Raw genomic sequence first — 5,518 nt, forward strand, 5'->3', positions numbered from 1 at the left:
AGCAAAAATGAGACCTACTGGCTCGGCGCCTATAGCTCAACCGGCTAAGGCGCCAGCCACGTACACCTAAGGTGGCGGGTTCAAATCCCCAGCCCGGACCTGCCAAAACAACAATGACGGCTGCAACCAAAAAATAGCCGGGTGTTGTGGCGGGCGCCTGTGGTCCCAGCTACTTGGGAGGCAGAGGCAGGAGACTTGCTTGAGCCCAGGAGTTGGAGGTTGCTGTGAGCTGTAATGCCATGGCACTCTACCGAGGGGGACAGCTTGAGGCTCTGTCTCAAAAAAAAAAAAAAAAATGAGACCTACTAAATGAGACTCTATTATAAAAATAGAAAAAATAAGCTGGGCATTGCGGTGATCACCTGTAGTCCCAGCTACTTAGGATGCTGAGGCAAGAGGATGCTTTGAGCTAAGGGGTTTGAGGTTGAGCTAGGCTGATCCAGGGCCCTTTTGCTAGTCTCTGTCTCAAGGGGAAAAAAAAGTAAAGGGACAGAATGTACCGTTTTTTGTTTGTTTGTTTATAACCTGGCAGACTGGCCCACTTACAGGATTTCCCCCTTTTGTGTCACCTGCTGGGATGATCACCCCGGGTGATGCCCAAGACATTAAGAAACCATCCTCCTAGGGGGGCTTCAGCCCCCTACACACCAGCTGGGGCCAGAACCTCGCCTGACACCTGAGCACTTGTCAGGCCAGGCTCAGGGCATGTAACCCCCAGTGATGCTCCTGACAATCTTTTACTGCAGCTACATCTGCTTAGCCACACTTCTTGTGTCCCCTACCCTGAGGGCTTCCTGCAGCTGGGGCTTAGATGGGGAAGTTAAGAGTCCCGGCTTCTCCAGGTCAGCCATGTGTGCCACTGTCTCTCCCTGAGAAGCTGTCCACTGCCGGGACAAACGTGGAAGGTAACCGGTATCTCTGTGATAGGCGCACACACACACCTCTTCATGCCCACGTGGCCCTTCTGAACCAGAGTGGACATCCAGTTACGAAGCAGGCTGGATTTCGGCATTGGGACCAGCCGTGGGTCAGCCATGGAGGAGGCCCAGGCCCCAGGACTATGCAGGACCTGCCTGAGTTGAGGCTCTCCCTGCTGGGCCCTGGTGAAACTACATATGGTCTTGAGTGGTCCCCGAATTAGGCAGAGGTAGCTTTTTCTGGATCTAGAGAACATCCTTTGTAAGTGCTCAGCACAGCTTGGAGCTGCCATGAAATGAGAATGAGGTTACTGGGTCTGTGCCACCCATGAGAGGGATTCAGGTGGTACAAAGGCCAGGGTCCAGATGGGACATGTGTTCCTGCCTCTGCCAGTCAGGTCAGCCCTGGACACATCACTAACTGGTCAACACCTCTAGTGCCCTCTGTGGGACTGGTAACCTACAGGGCAGGGGAAAGGGGTGGTGCACTGCAGGTTTAGTGCACAGACCTCTCAGGACAGGGACTGTGTCCACCCTGAAAACCGAGGAGGTATTCCCCAGTACTTCTAGCACTTGGGCTTCCTATAACTCTAGGGCAAAATCCCATTTCCTCTCCTGAGCCCTGCAGGCACAGGTCGATGGCTAGATGGTGTTCGTGAAACATTCAGACAGGCCTCACAGACGTCAGCTGCCCACTCCACTGAGGCCAGCTCCATCAGTCTGCTCTCCCAACAGTGGTGGCTCCAGGCCACCTGCTCTTTCACAGGACCATGTGTTTGATAGAAAATGGCAGGCAGGAAATTGTCATCATCCCCAAACTTCAGACCAGGCAGCCCTCCTCAAGGGCATGTCCTGACACTTTCCATCTCTGAGTGGCTATGTGAAGCTGGGATAGCACAGCTTCTCTGCTGGTGGAGAAGGAAGGATGGGAGCGGGGGTGTCTTGAGGGCAACAAATGATGAATGGGCTTAGAACATAGCTGTAGGGTCAGGGTGAAAACACAGGAACCCACCTGCTCCAAGCCAGGATTGTGAAGAGAAGGACGAAGCCTGTAGCAGAAGCGATTGGATTGCTCCTGGTAGGGCATAGGCTCCGGACCCAGCAGAGGCATCAGGTGGAAGAGGGTGTGGCCTGTCTATGCCTGGTGCTTCCCTAGGGCCTGGCCCCTGCCCACCCAGCCTTGGGGTGCACCTTTCTATTCCATCCAGGTCAAGATTTGGAGGGGGATAAAGAACTTGGTGCTCAAAACACGTGGAAGCAAGAGACAAGGCCCACATTCCCTCTTCTCCCTTCCCCCACACTTTCCTCCTTAGAGAGCTAAGGACAGCTGTGCTGTGGAATAGGAGTGAGAAGAGCGGCACCCATGCCCAGACGGCTGGTGGCTCAGAGGAGGCTGACACACCCTCCAGTGGAATGGACCCCGTGACCGTGGGTCTGCCAGCCAAGGGCACTGAGGCATAAACATGTGTGGTTGGATTTGCAGGTGCCAAACAACAGCCCTTGGTTTTGAGAGCTGGATGGTGAGTTCAGCTAGGGAAGGGAACCAGTGACTACCATATGGCACTGAAGCCTGTGTTTTCCCACCCAGGACACAGGGACTGCAGAGCCCCTCCCAGAAAGTCCTATAGGTATCCTTGGCCTCACAGGATCTAGGTGGGTCCATGGTTCACAACGTTCCCATCTTCCTTTTCCTCTAAGCCAAAGGAGGTACTGCCCCTGCCTTTCCCTTCTCCCTCATCTCCTCTGGAGGGGGTCCCAAGACTCTGTGCCAACCCTCCTCCCTGACGGCTACCCTGGCCCTGCCCACAGCATATCCTAGGAGCAGCTCCCTGCCCTGGCCTGTGATGGGAAACAGCCACAGCTGCTCAACTGGTTTCCAGGAAGTCAGAGACTCTCAGGGCCCCACATCTGTGCTGGCCCTGCCACATGGCATTTTCAATCTGTGCATCTTTGGGCAAAATGCCAGATCCTGTGGTTTGCCCTTTGTTTCTCAATGTCCTTTCCAAAAATCACCATGTAAAACATTCAAACTGAGCACAGCCACCCTCACCAGAACCTCATCCCCTTCCCTCTGCGGGGGTGATCAGGCCAATACCCAAAGAGCTGATTTTGGAAGGATACTTGGGGAACCCATGACTAGGCCAGCCCTGAAACGCCAAAGGACCCAGCCCCAGGGAAAGTCCTGCCACCCCTTCCCCTGGAGGCCACCCTGGCCTCAATCAGACTGAGAGGGATGTGTCTGAAGTCTTCCAGCCCCTTGAGCCTAAGGAGTTGTTCCTTTAAAAATCACTCTGCCAATTGGGCACGGTGGTTCATGCCTGTAATCCTAGCACTCTGGAAGGCCGAGGTGGGTGTGTTGCTTGAACTCAGGAGTTCAAGACAACTCTGAGACAGAAAGAGACCCCATCTCTACCAAAAATAGAAAAACCAGCTGGGCATTGTGGTAGGTGCCTGTAGTTTCAGCTACACTCACAGAGGCTGAGGCAGAATGATTACTTGAACCTAATAGTTTGAGGTTGCTGTGAGGTACGACACCACAGCACTCTACCCACAGTACAGAGTGAAACTCTGTCTCAAGAAAAATCACTCTGCTTTGATTTCTTGGGTGGTGTTCTCTCAAGCTCCGTCCTAGCAGCTGTTTGTTGTTGGGCAGGATGAAAAAGGTTCCAGGGAAAGGGCTTCTTACAGCAACATGGGAAACCCCAGACTTTTTTTTTGCAAATGCTGAGTCATGGCAGAGCCAACCTCCCACAACCTCCCACAACCTCCCCAGGGCCACACCCACTCCTACCATCTCAGAGCCGGGAGCCTCTGTCTTCCAGCTTCCACTACTCAAGGGACAGTACTAGCCTTAGTCACGGGCGTGAGCATCATTTTTGCCCAGCAGGCCCTGGTCCTCTCGCCATCTTTCCCCTCTCCTCCAGCAATATTGGCTTTCCTTTCCTCTCTTTGGAACTTTCACCGTCCACTACTGCCCTGCCCTTCAAGGCCCAAGGTCTGGACTCTGCTTGGCCAAAAGCACCTGTAAGGTGAGGGAGCTGGCCAAGCCACCCAGCTAGGCAGGGCCCTTTTCTCCTAGCACCCCTAGCCTGCTTCATTGGCCTCTGTATGTCCCAGCAGGAAGGTAAGTATCCCTCCCTGCCAGCCACTTCCTGCCCTGCCTCCAAGCACATGCCTGCAGCCCTCCAGCAGCTCCCAGACTGGCCTTCTTTAACCAAGGGTCCCAACTATCACTATTTGTTTCCCGAGTGTTGCCTATGCCCACTGGTAGTGATGAGCCCCTGGCCTGGCCCTTCTCTTGAGACATGGGGTTGCTGTCTTTGCCAGGGTCGTAGAGGGTACTGCAATTTTAAGGAACAAGCTGCCACCCTCTGACGTTGGCCAGTGTCAGGTTGGCTGAGAGCCCTGGGGCCATCCCTTTATCTCCAACTCCTACACAGTGAGCCATTATAGAGTGTGAACTGTATGTAAGTGCCTTGTATGGTGCCAGGCCCTCTCCTTCCCCCAAGATGGAACATTGTCACCTTCTTTTTGCCACATGAGGTCTTGGGTAGGAATTTGTTGTCAGTTTCTATTCTGGAGTTGAAAGCAGTGGGGGCGGACAGGATGGAGGAAGCTTTGATGCCACAGATCAGGGTCAGTTCCCAGTTCTGTGGGGAAAGAGGCACCTGGGCTGTGGATACTCTGATGGGTGCCCAGAGAGGCGGGCACTAGGGCAGAGGGGCTGGGAAGTCAGGGGCCTCATGCAGGCCTCGTCTCCTGCAGTTTGGGGGAATGAGATGCCTGTAAGAGAAATGACATCACAACATGTCAGCTCTGGGGCCAGCTATGAAAAGGCCAGCCACGTTCTGCCCTCTCTAAGCTCTGTCCTCAGGCCAGGGGAATACTGGTCCTTCTAGCTTCTTCATTCCTTCTGCTTCCTGGGAGCACCTGAGCCCTACTGAGAGCCTGGTGGCAATGCTAGGCTACCGAGATGAGGTGCAGAGGATGGAAGTGGGGTGGGGGAAGATGGTGGTTTTCAGGTCAGGAAAAGACCCAGTGGTGGCTTGGAAGAAGGGGTGAGTCTAGAATGTAGGTGAAGGGGCAGAGTGTGGCCAGCCCCCCATCCCATGTTCCTCCAGAGCCCCCACCCTCACTCCCTGAACTATCTCCCCTGCACCCCCAGCCCCAAACCCTGCCAAGCCCTCACACCACACAGAGCTATTAGGTGCCTCTGAACAGACTGCCAAGTAATGGCCATGGCTACTGCTTCCTCAGTGCCTACTATGTGCCAGACACTGCCTAAGACCTGTACATGGCTCCTTTATTCATAATGTGACTCTGGGGCATGCATTACCATCTCCCTTTATGACAGGAAATATGACCTCAAGAAAGTCGTGCTGGGGCCTCAGGATGGGCTAAGCCAATGGCCAGCTTTTCTGGGGTGGCCCTGGCATTCTTCTTGGCTACAAACCCAGGGACGCCAAGGTCCTAACACCAGGCATTTGCCAGTCAGGCTCCCCAGGACCTGCCTGGCTCCCTGTGACTTATGCCTTGAAGTGAGTAGCTCCACCTCCTCACTATTTACTAGGTGACAATCAGAGCCTGGGCTCTGCCACACA

Source organism: Otolemur garnettii, unplaced genomic scaffold (assembly GCF_000181295.1).
Source record: "Otolemur garnettii isolate 467f Iridium unplaced genomic scaffold, OtoGar3 scaffold00104, whole genome shotgun sequence".
Taxonomy (NCBI): Eukaryota; Metazoa; Chordata; class Mammalia; order Primates; family Galagidae; genus Otolemur; species Otolemur garnettii.